Source organism: Oryctolagus cuniculus, chromosome 5 (genome assembly GCF_964237555.1).
Source record: "Oryctolagus cuniculus chromosome 5, mOryCun1.1, whole genome shotgun sequence".
Classification (NCBI taxonomy): Eukaryota; Metazoa; Chordata; class Mammalia; order Lagomorpha; family Leporidae; genus Oryctolagus; species Oryctolagus cuniculus.
In genome coordinates this window covers 134,661,033-134,673,671 of record NC_091436.1, presented here as the reverse complement: position 1 = coordinate 134,673,671, position 12,639 = coordinate 134,661,033, and the positions used below count along the sequence as shown (strand labels likewise).

The window sequence follows — 12,639 nt, the reverse complement described above, 5'->3', positions numbered from 1 at the left end:
GTCTATTGTGATCCAGTGCAAGAACTTAGACCAAAACAATGGCCTCCTGTGATTTTTATTTAACAAATATAAAACAGGATTAATTTGGCTAGACCATCGTAAATTACATTGTTTGCCAAGTTTGCTGAACTTCTCAACTCTGGTCACAAGCTAGAAAAGTAAACATCTCTGGGTATTGGAAGGCCAGATCACGGTTTGGTTGTATATAGGAAATGGAGCATGCTGGCTCCAGTGCCCCATTTCCAGACTGAAAGGGACATTTCTGCACTGGAGAAAAGAAACAACCACACATGATTATTTTGGGGAATCTACCCTATATCCTGCCCATGAAATAGAGTCTTGATTTTCAGGTCAGCAGGAGGCCCAAGGTGTTCCTAACTGGGTCTCTTTGAACAAGCCTTCCTTGGGCCACCTTAATCTACTGTGGCATTCAGTTTGGGGAAAGTTGTCAGCTCTGAATAGCTGCCAACTCCTCACCTCCCAAACGCCACCCTCTACATTCCAGACAGTAGAGAATAGATTCCTTGCCCAACTTTGTTGGAAGTTTGCCAACACCTGTTGTTAATAACCACAAGAAGGACCATCTCAGCAACACCCAGGCCTCTGCATTAAGGCCTGTTTTGCAAAGTGACACTGCTCTTCACATTACATCCTGCCTTGTTGGCCCCGCTCCAAGGCCGTAATCTGTTCTTTTGATGAAACGAAAGTTTCATTTCCCTTGACTATACTACTTTGTGGGCAGAGAGCATGGAGAAAATAGATATCACATGGAAAGGTTTGGCCTGAACAGTCTCCATCACTTGCCAGGGAATTGGCATAGCCAGAACTACTACTGTTGATTTACTGTGTGTCAGGTACTGTGCCTTACATGTCTTGTATATTATGTGTTTCATTTACTACAACTGTGTATAGTGTCATTGTCTCCATTTGATAAATGAGACAATACAGACGTTTAAAGAAATCACTCAAGTCTGCATAGCTAGTATGGCAGAATCAAAGGTAGGTATTCACGGAACTGTTTTATTTTCTCTCTGAGCACACAGAAAGATACACTTCCCAGATCTCCAGGCATGTTGGCAAGCCCATGTGATTGAGTTCTGGTCAATGGAATGCAGATGTAATGTTCTGCATTTCCAGGTTTAAAACATTAAAACACACAAACGTCCACTTTCTAGTCCTTATCTGCACAGCTGGAAACAAAGGACCCAACCCATCTACACTCCCAAGGACAAGACCCAGATGCCTGGGTAAATAGCTGGAGGATAGCCACTCAAGAGAGCTGACTGGGCTTTATCACTCAGTAATGAGGACAACAAATACATGTTTGCCTCAAGCTGATGACATTTCAGGGTTTGTCACTGCCACATGACCTAGCCTCTCCTGAGTAGTGATACAGCTAGTCGAGTTGTAGTCAGGCTTTGAGCAGATTTGGGCACATGTCTGCCTGAACCAGCTCCTCTACCACTCCTTTACTTCCACCACAAGAGAATCAGAAGAGAATGTCTAGTCTTTCTGTCGCTCCCCCTCTTCATGGAGGAACGACACTAAACCCTGCCCAGGCTTCATATCCGAGTCACGGCACCATTATGTCGCTCCCCCTTCTTCATGGAGGAACGACACAGGACCCTGCGCTGTTCTTTGGTCTGCTCGGCCCTCCCCGGGTTTACTGCTGGTTCTTCCCGGGTTGGCTACTATCCCTTCCACCTCCGTGGAAGGGCAGTTCCCCCTGGCCACATTCCCCACTTCCGCAGGGGAGCGGCACACCGCCGGCCGGCTTTCTCGGGGGGCTGCACAGGTGTTCCTTCAGCTAGATGTTCCCCTTAGATGTTCCTGGTGCATGCCGTCTCTCTCCTCCTTTATAGTCCTCCTCCGCCAATCCCAACTCGGCTGCCCACACGCCGAGTACGCTGCTCTCCAATCAGGAGCGAGTCCTACAGTTTATTAGTTGAACTGGAGGCAGCTGTGCGGAAGCTGTTTACTTCTCTCCCAGCGCCATATTGTGGGAGAGCAGATGCATAGAATAAGTCCCAATTCCAGTAACTCAGTCCAGTCCGGGCTGCTCCCCACACTTTCTTTTAAAAAAAGATTTTATTTATTTTATTTGAGAGGTAGAGTTACAGACAGTGAGAGGGAGAGACAGAGAGAAAGGTCTTCCTTCCATTGGTTCACTCCCCAAATGGCTGCAATGGCCGGAGCTGTGCCAATTCGAAGCCAGGAGCAAGGCACTTCTTCCCAGTCTCCCACATGGGTGCAGGGGTCCAAGCACTTGGGTCAGCTTCCACTGCTTTCCCAGGCCACAACAGAGAACTGGATTAGAACCAGTGCTCAAATGGGATGCCAGCACTGCTGGGAGTGGCTTTACCCGTTACTCCACAGCGCCAGCCCCGAGAATTTCTTTTTTTTTTTTTTTTCTTTGACAGGCAGAGTTAGACAGTGAGAGAGACAGACAGACAGAGAGAAAGGTCTTCCTTCCGTTGGTTCACCCCCCAAATGGCTGCTACGGCTGGCGCGCTGCACCAATCCGAAGCCAGGAGCCAGGTGCCTGCTCTTGGTCTCCCATGCGGGTGCAGGGCCCAAGCACCTGGGCCATCTTCCACTGCCTTCCCGGGCCACAGCAGAGAGCTGGACTAGAAGAGGAGCAACTGGGACAGAATCCGGCGCCCCGACCGGGACTAGAACCTGGGGTGCTGGCGCTGCAGGCAGAGGATTAGCCTAGTGAGCCGCAGTGCCGGCCAGGCCCCGAGAATTTCTAATCTTTAACCCTGCCAGTGTCCTCATGTGGGAACTCTCCTTCAGTTTTTTCATTTTTCCAATGGTGTTACCTACTCCAGGTTCTTTAACTCACTTGCAAATAGAAATTGACAACAGGCCAATGTCCACCCAGGAAAGGCTTACTGGCTTGTGCTCAGGCACAAGGGAGAAGCACAGCAGGAAAAGGTTCTGTGCACTGGCTCAATGAAGTGAGCTAGGCAGGGGCTTTTACCATGCGGGGTGATGACAGCTCCCCACTGGCACGTGGGGGAGTGTTCTGCATAGGCATGGTTCCTTCTTTTTGCACAGGACATGATCAAAACTGGTGTTGCTCACTATACATTTGTAAAAAACCATGAGTTCATGCTGATACCTTCGATTATAACCCAACATCAGATAGTACATCACCCTCCCTTCCATTGTTTAAAAAATATTTATTTTGTTCATTTGAAAGTCAGAGTTACAGAGACAGAGGGAGACACACACACACACACACACACACACCTTCCATCTGCTGATTCATTCCCCTAAATGGCTGCAATGGCCAGAGCTGGGCTGGGCCAAAGCCAGGAGCCTGGAACTCCATCCAAGTCTCCCACGTGGGTGGTGAGGGCCCAAGCACTTGGGCCATCTTCTGCTGCCTTCCTATGTACATTAGCAGGAAGCTGGATCAGAAGTGGAGCAGCTGGGACTCAACTTGGCATTCATATGGGATACTTATAGCCCAACTCACTATACCACAATGCCAAGCCTATCCCCTCCATTTTTGAAATTCCCTGTTCTGTCAGCGAGAGGACTCCTTGTGCCCTCCATATATTTTTTCATTTACTGAAGTCTAACCCACTAGCTACAATACTGTCAATATTTGTTTATTTACAGGGTGCGTTTGAGGAACAGTGGATATGAGCTACACAAATCTCAGGTACATAATTTGATAACTTTGACAAATGCCTATATTCATGTAGCACACACCCCTATCAAAATATAGAATATTTCCATAATTTCCAATGCCTCAGCAATTTCTCTGGTGTTTATTCCCAGTTGACACCCCAAACACAGCCATTTTTCTTCATTTTATTCAACCATAAATCAATTTCATTTGTTTTAGACCACCACATAACTAGAAACATACTGTGTGCACTCCTTCGTGTCTGGCTTCTTTCATTCAGCCTAATGTTCACGCAGAGGTTCACCTGTGTTGTCCTGCGTATCTGTTGTTGTTGATTAGTATGACTTTGTGCAGATTTGTTTAGCCATTCTGTTGGCATGGGCCTCTGGGTTGTTGCCAGCTTGGTGATTATGAGAACAGCTTCTTTGAATTCTTGCACAAGTCTCTGTACAATTTTTTATTCCTGTCAGCAGTATATGAGAGTTTCAGTTGCCCTATCTTTTTTAAAAAAAAAAGTTTATTTATTAGATACACAGAGTTACAGAGAGAGGTAGATCTATCTGCAGGATCACTCCCCCAAATGGCTGTTATCAGCCAGAGCTGGGCTGATCCGAAGCCAGGAGTCAAGAGCTTCTTCTGGGTCTCCTATGTGGGTGCAGCGGCCCAAGGACTTGGGACATCCTCTGTTGCTTTCCCAGGCACATTAGAAGAGAGCTGGATTGGAAGTGGAGCAGCGGGGACTCCAGCTAGCACACACATGGGATGCTGGTGCTGCAGGCTGGGGCTTTAACCTCCATATCACAGTGCTGGCCCCTACTCTTCAGTTAGGCTCTGCCCTGTGGATGGTGAGGAATCCAGGCTCCCACAGGCGCTGTTCTGTGGTTGTTTGCAAACTCGCCCTGAGGCCAGATGACCCCTAGAGTCAGACAGCCTGGAGCAGGTGTGGAGCAGATGAGGAAGCTGGAGACAAGAGCATTCCACAGCTGAGCCTGGACAGCACTGAGCTAGCTGGGCACAGCTGTGCTGGGTGCTGGTCAGACTGGGCTTCCTGAGCTGTCTTTGGCCAGTATCTGAGAGGCGGGAGTCCTCTGCAGAAGAGCTGTCTAGGGGCTTACGAGGGGGATGGCCTGGGCCCTGGAAGTTGCTCTAATCTTTACCAGCGTTTCACATTTCAGTGTTTTACTTTTAACCATTATAGTGCTTTTGTGATGGTATCTCATTGTGGCTTTAATTTACATTTCCCTAATGAGTAATAATTTCAGGAACTTTTTAAGGGTTTATTGGCCTTTTGAATATTTTCTTTGATGAAGTGTCTTTTGCACATAGTTTTTGGTTTTTTCCTTACTGATTTGTAAGTTTTTTAAGTATGTCTTTTTTGAAATAAGTATATTTACTAGCATTTTCCCTCAGTCAATGGCTTTCCTATTTATTTTATTAACTGTGGTGTCAGGTTGGGATACTGCATATTATATGAGTCACTTCCTCCAATGATGAGTCTCCTGAAGAAAGTAGGTTGTGTACAATCTTGAGAAATGGTCCAGCAGTGGCAGTAAGTCCTGTGGCATGCCCCTCTCAAGTGGTTTACTTTCCTTTTACGAACAATTATTTACTTAATTTTTAGTGTTTATATAGTTTTTTTTTTTTTTTTTTTTTTTTTTTTTTTTTTTTTTGGACAGGCAGAGTGGACAGTCAGAGAGAGAGAGACAGAGAAAGGTCTTGCTTTTTCCGTTGATTCACCCCCCAAGTGGCCGCTGCGGCTGGCGCACCGTGCTGACCTGAAGCCAGGAGCCAGGTGCTTCTCCTGGTCTCACTGCACTCCCTGGCCATAGCAGAGAGCTGGACAGGAAGAGGAGCAACTGATACAGAATCTGACGCCCCAACCGGGACTAGAACCCGGTGTGCCGGCGCCGCAGGTGGAGGATTAGCCTATTGAGCCGTGGCGCCGGCATATAGTTTATTTTTTAAGATTTATTTATTTATTCAAAAATCAGAGTTATACAGAGAGAAGAGAGGCAGAGAGAGAGAGAGAGAGAGAGAGAGAGAGAGAGAGGTCTTCCATCTGCTGGTTCACTTCCCAATTGGCTGCAACGGCCAGAGCTGTGCAGATCCGAAGCCAGGAGCCAGGAGCTTTCTCCGGGTCTCCCACGCAGGTGCAGGGGCCCAAGGACTTGGGCCATCTTCTACTGCTTTCCCAGGCCATAGCAGAGAGCTGGATTGGAAGCAGAGCAGCCGGGTCTCGAACCAGCGCCCATATGGGATGCCGGCACTTCAGGCCAGGGCATTAACCCATTGTGCCACAGCACCAGCCCCAGTGTTCATATAGTTTAAACGCCAAAATTGGGACCAGTGTTGTGGCACAGCAGGTTAAGCTGCCATCTACAATACCAGCATTCCATATTGGAGTGCTGATTTGAGTCCCAGCTGCTGCACTTCCAATACAGCTCCCTGTTAAGGTGTCTGGGAAGGCAGCAAAAGATGGCCCAAGTAGTTGGGCCCCAGTCACCCACATGGGAGATTCAGATGGAGTTCCAGGCTTCTGTCTTCAACCTAGCCCAGCCCTGGCTGTTGTGGTCATTTGGGAAATAAATGAGTGAATAGAAGATTCTCATTCTTTCTTTCTCTGCACCTTTCAAATAAAAACAAATCTTCAAAAAGTAATAAACATCAAAATTTTGAGAATTACACAGTGAGATATTTTTCCCATTTCTACCCTATACCACGGTTACTTTTTTCTTGCACCTCCTTTGTGAGATTTTAAACAAAAAATTTATTTATTTTATTGAAAGGCTTGAGTGGGGTGGGGTAGGTCTTTCATTGCTGGCTCAACTCTCAAATACCTCCCAAGAGCTGTAGCTGAGTGAGGCATAAGCCAGGAGCCTGGTACTCAGTTCCTGTCTCCCACATGGGGGGAAGGGAACCAAGTACTTGAGCCATCACCTGCTGCCTCCCAGGGTGCACCTTGGTAGGAAGCTGGAATTGGAGTGAAACTAGGACTTGAACCCTGGTCCTCCAGTATGTGATGCTGAAATCTACATGGTATCTTAACTGCTGCACCAAATGCCCACCTTGAGAAAATTTTTTTAAAGATTTATTTATTCTTGAAAGTCAGAGTTATAGAGAGAGAGGCGTGGAGACACACAGAGAAAGAGATCTTCCATCTGCTGGTTCACTCCCCCAGATGGCTGCAAAGGCTAGCACTGGGCCAAACGGAAGCCAGGAGCCAGGAGCTTCGTCTGGTTCTCCCATGTGGGTAGCAGGGGCTCAAATACCTAGGCCATCTTCTGTTGCTTTTCTCAGGCCATTTGCAGAGAACTGGATTGGAAGTGGAGCAGCCAAGACATGAATTTTCATGCCCATATGGGATGCTGGCATCGCAGGCGGTGGCTTTTCCTGCTACATCACAACACCAGCCCCAACCCTGCAAAGGTTTAATGTGCTTATAAGATAATACAAATAATATTTCAGTCTTAAAATAGATGATATCAACTATAAATACTCTTCTGTACCCTGTTTTTTTAATTATTAATATATCTTGGAGAGTTTTCCATATCAGTATAAACAAATATTTCTCAGTTTTCTATTGCTTCATATGGTGTAGATCTCCCATCTGAGAGACAGAATTATAGAGAGAGGGAGAGACAGAGAGAAAGTTCTTCCATCCGCTGGTTCACTCCCAAGATGGCCGCAATGGCCAGAGCTGAGCTGATCTGAAGCCAGGAGCCAGAAGCTTCCTCTTAGTTTCCTATACAGGTGCAGGGGCCCAAGCACTTGGCCATCTTCTGCTTTCCCAGGCCATGGTAGAGAGCTGGATCAGAAGAGAAGCAGATGGGACACGAACCAGGGCCCATATGGGATGCTGTTGCTGCCGGCGGAAGCTTAGCCTACTGCACCGCTGTGCCCCACGCCCATAGTTTCCTTATCTGGCCCTTTGTGGATGGGCATTTTATTTTCCAGACTTTGCTCTTCCTTTCAAACACTGCTTTAACGAGTAATCTTTATATATGTCATGGTGCACATCTGTAACTATAACTGTAGGATAAATTTCTAGAAATGAAATTGTTGATTTAAAAAGCATTTACATGGGAGGATGTTTTATGACACAGCACACAGCAGATTAAGCTGTTGCTTGGGATCCCTGTATCCCATATTGGTGTGCCTGGGATCGAGTCCTTCTTTGGATTTCCACCCATCTTTCTGCTACTGTTCCTGGGAAGGAGCAGATGATGGCACAGTGCCTGGGTTCTTGGCCCCTGGGTGGGAAATCCAGATGGAGCTCCTGGCTCTTGGCTTTGGGCTGGCCTAGCTCTGACTGTTGTAGGCATCTGGGGAATTAATCAGTAGATGAAAGATCTATGTCTCTCTTTCTGTCTGTCAGTCTGCATTTCAAATGAATAGATTTTTTAAAAGATTTATTTATTTATTTGAAAGGCAGAGTTACAGAGAGGCAGAGGCAGAGAGAGAGAGAGAGAGAGAGAGAGGTCTTCTATCTGCTGGTTCACTCCATAAATGGCTGCAATTCTCAGAGCTGTGCCAAACTGAAGCCAGGAGCCAGGAGCTTGTTCCGGGTCTCCCACACTAGTACAGGGGCCCAAGCACTTAAGCCATCTTCCATTGCTTTCCCAGGCCATAGCAGAGAGCTAGATCAGAAGTGGAGCAGCCAGGACTCGAACCAGCGCCCATATGGGATGCTGGCACTGCAGGCGATGGCTTTACCCACTTGCTGCACTACAGCTCCAGCCCCTTCAAATGAATAGATTTTAAAAGTTTTTTTTAAAAACATATATATGATTAATTTTGATAATCATTATCAAATTATCCTTAACAGGAATTGTTTTGATTTAAATAGCCTGGTAATATATGAGAGTTCTTATTTATCCATAATCATGGCGATTCTAAGATCAACCTTTTGGATTTTTACCAAACCAATAAGTGATAAGTAGTATTTCAATGACTTTCAATTTGGATTCCTATTGTCACGAAAGAGGATGAATGTCTTTTCACATGTGTAAATGACATTTATAGTTCTTTTTTCTTAGTACTTTTCACTTGACTTAATGGTCATTTTCTTATTTTGTAGAAGCTCTTTATATAATATATCCCACTCCTTTTAGAAATTAATTCAGGTTTATTGATGTATAATTGACTTAAAGTAAGATTCACCTGTAGGTGGAGCTGTCCCTTCTATGTGGAAGGCCTTCTAACTGGGCAGCTGGGGCTACATGTTGGCACTTTGAAGTACCTGTCTGAAAAAACGAGGTTCCCCTATTGCAGCAGGGAAGTTGCTGTGAGTTACCCTCGAGATGAGATAGTGAAGGTCTCAGATGTACTGGCAATGTGTTCAATGGAAAGAGCACTGGACTGTGGCCATCGGGGCTCAAATCCTGTCTGTCACATATTTGCCATGTGATTTGGTTCAGATTACATCACTTCTTTGGATTTCAGTTTTCTTATCAGTAAAGAACAAAAATGCAAAAACAAAACAAAACAAAACAAAAACCTTCAGAATCCTATCCCAGGAGGGATAGGATAAAAGCACACTGTCTAGTGCTGACACAAACAGGTTGCTTAATAAATGTTAATTTCCCTTCTCTCCCAGTAAAAGCTACCCACTGAAGACAACATGCCCTGGGGCAGTAGACTGGTGGATGTGTATGGGTGCGTGTGTGCACCTGTAAGTCTCATTCCCAACCACAGCCTCAGATCCTGCTGGAGTATTAAGCCACACAGAGGCCACCTCGGTTCCTCTTTCCGGTTCTCCAGTATGGCACCCCTAAGTCAAACTGGCAGCTTCTGATGCTGGTAAAAGAGGCTCAGAGGAAATATCCTATCTACTTAAAAGAACACGTTTCCAAAGTGAGTAGTACTTCCTTTCTGGAGTTTTCAAAATCGCCCTGCCAAACCCGTTCTTCTGCCTGGGTGATTAATGCTTGCCTGGTTTCTCTTGATGCCATAACCTGTTGGTCCAATGGCTTTAGATTAATAAAGAGGCTCAAACAGAACATGTTCCTCAGACCCCAGGACTTCAGCCTTTCCTATTCTCAGCAAGAAGCGTTCTGTTTACTGTGAGGGAGGCAAGACAATCGCAGCAGAACTAATGAATGGTTATTTCCTTCTCACCTGGCCAGGCAAAGATGGACAGTGTCTGCTGCTGCGGATGCCAGATGGGCATGCTCATTATGGTCTTCCTGTTGCTGTCATTTATTCAGCCTAGGTGGAGAAACCCTTGTTTCCGGGCACCATGGCCTTGGGTAGCTGCAGCCAGGTCACCTCCCAATCTGCTGCCCTTGGAGGGTGGGATGGATGAAGACAGTCAGCTGCAATCATGGAGCTCCCAGCCACTGCTTTGTTTACACCCACCTAGGAGGCCTTGCTGTGCACTTGTGCAAGTTCTCAAATAGAAAGATCAGGTTTCAGCTTTCTCAGTTCATTTTGTGGCTGCAAGCTCTCAGTCCAAAATAAGAAATGGGGGTTGGGGGAGGAAGGTACACCAGATGTGATCCACTCCAGTGGAGCACCTATCAGATCAGCCCCCTCTGAGGTGTGCCTCCAGAGGAAAGCATGCTTTTGAGGTTCAGCCTCTCCCCTGCAGGTCAGGGCCCTGGGCTCTAGGAATGGAACTAATAATTGTGAATTCTGAATATGACTTAACAAGTGGAAGAGCCAGCAGCCAATTATGGCTAAAATATGATGCTGAAGTTTTTTTTATTGGGATAGAGAAAATGCCGCTGAATTACTGGGCTCAGTTCCTGTGCTGCCCTAAAGGGGCCTGGAAGGAGTCCTGGACTTGGCATTCAAGGGACCTGGGTTTTGGGAACCTGTTCTTGTTATTGACAGTCCCAACCTTGCACACCAAGTGTTGCAATGCTTTCCATGCAGTGCTAAGTGCTTTATCAGAATGATTTTATTTTATTTATTTATTTATTTATTTATTTTGACAGGCAGAGTGGACAGTGAGAGAGAGAGAGACAGAGAGAAAGGTCTTCCTTTTCCATTGGTTCACTCTCCAATGGCCGCCGCAGCTGGCACACTGCGGCCGGTGCATCACACTGATCCGAAGCCAGGAGCCAGGAGCCAGGAGCCAGGTGCTTCTCCTGGTCTCCCATGCAGGTGCAGGGCCCAAGCACTGCACTCCACTGCACTCCCGGGACATAGCAGAGAGCTAGCCTGGAAGAGGGGCAACCGGGACAGAATCCAGCGCCCCAACCGGGACTAGAACCAGGTGTGCCGGCACCGCAGGCGGAGGATTAGCCTATTGAGTTGCGGCCTCAGAATGATTTTAATCAGCCCTCACAGTCATTATCCTGTGAAGTAATATTGTTTCTCTTTTAGACTAGAGGAAGCTGAGACCCAAAGAAGTTAAGCAACAAGCAACCTCCCCAAGATCAAAGCAAGAGCTTGTGGTGGGCCTGGGCTTCAAATATGGGCAGCTATGCTCATTAGCACCAGGCGATACTGCCTCTTGATAAAAGCATCTAGCCACACCGCGCTGTAATTCTTCATTCTCCCACACTGAAGCTGATGGCGGGCACAGTGTGTTATTCATTTTCCCACTGATGGTGGCCAATACAGACCTAAACACCAAGTAGAGACTCAGTACATGAATGTTGAATAACGAAGTATTACTTCTTGTGCCTTAGCACTGGGGAAATGTCTGGGAGAATTGAGGAAAGGTAGAAGTAGGTGATTAAGGAATGCAGGGCCCAAGTCCTCCAGTGGTGACAGTAGAATTTGCCACCTGAAACTCGTATCTCCTTTGAGTTGGGTTTTGCAAGCTGTGTTAGGTATGCCCAGTGGCAGCAGCGGTACCTACCAGTTTTGCTCCGGGATGCTTTTCTGTACTTCTTTGGCAGCAGGACCCCTCCAAGTTTTATGTACTCCTCCCTCACACCCTAAAGTTTACTTAAGCACAGTTTCCCACCTGTACCCAACAGGGGAGGATTCCTGGCCTAAACCTGGCCATTTAGGTCTTCCCCAGCCCCAGTTTCTGACATTAAATGCTGGAAGAATGGAAGTTTGCAGATATTTGAGGTTGTCTTACCTGGGGGTATGGGGAAAGCCAGGCTGTAAGAGGATGAGGCCAATATGCAAAGAGAAGAAGACAAGCAAGGATAAGGATGGAGTGAGACCAGTGTTGGTGTACAGTGGGTTAAGCCACTGCCTGCCATTGCAGATATCTCATGTCGGAGTACAAGTTCCAGTTCCCACTCACCACTCTGCTTCCAGTCACCGCTCCCTGCTCATGCAGCTGGGAAAGGCAGAGGATGGCTCAAGTGGCTTGGGCCCCTGCCACCCATGTGGCATATGTAGAAGAGAATTTTAAAAAGTTAATCTCAGGGCTGCCACTGTGGCATAGTAGGCTAAGCCACTGCCTGTGCTGCTGGCATCACACATGGGCACCGGTTTGTGTCCTGGTTCCTCCACTTCCAATCCAGATCTCTGCTTATAGCTTGGGAAAGCAGTGGAAGATGGCCCAAGTACTTGGGCACCTGCACCCACGTGGGAGACCCAGAAGAAACTTCTGGCTCCTGGCTTCGGATGGGCCCAGCTTTGGCCGTTGCAGCCATTTGGGGAGTGAACCAGCGGGTGGAAGACCTTTCTCTCTGTCTCTCCCTCTGTAACTCTACCTTTCAAATAAATAAGTAAATATTTTTTAAAAATTAAAAGTTAATCTCAGAGCAGTGAAATGGCTTTTCTATATATGACCCAGAGTCATAAAGGAAAAGATGAATAAGTCTGGCCAAAACACAAATTCAAAAAATTTTCGTGATAAAACCACCCAAAATAAAGCTAAAGACAAATAACAAATGGAAAAATATTTGCAACTAATATGACAGACAAGGAGTTAATTTCCTTAATATGTAGAGCTCTCTACTCGAATCAAGAAAAGTATGAGATTAACAATGTAATAGAGAAAGGGACAGAGGATATAGGAAGGCAGTGTACATAGAAGTCTATTACTTTTTTCTTTAAAGATTTATTTATTTATGTGAAAGGCAGAG

The 12,639-nt window shown here is 46.5% G+C and overlaps 1 protein-coding gene across 20 annotated transcripts in view; it reads left to right on the top strand.

Annotated features, from left to right (window-relative positions):
* SNRPC (small nuclear ribonucleoprotein polypeptide C) overlaps positions 1–12,639 on the top strand; it is a 73,111-nt gene that overhangs the window by 39,794 nt on the left and 20,678 nt on the right. For 10 of the 20 annotated variants that reach the window (XR_011388700.1, XR_011388708.1, XR_011388702.1 and 7 more), the window contains one exon: positions 3,631–3,673. The exons of 6 other annotated variants lie outside the window; for them this stretch is intronic. The gene's annotated coding sequence lies outside the window, so the exon portion shown is untranslated. Of the gene's footprint in view, positions 1–3,630; positions 3,674–6,937; positions 7,067–12,639 lie in introns of all 20 variants that reach the window. 4 more of the 20 variants (XR_011388701.1, XR_011388707.1, XR_011388705.1 and 1 more) reach the window with 1 other exon arrangement.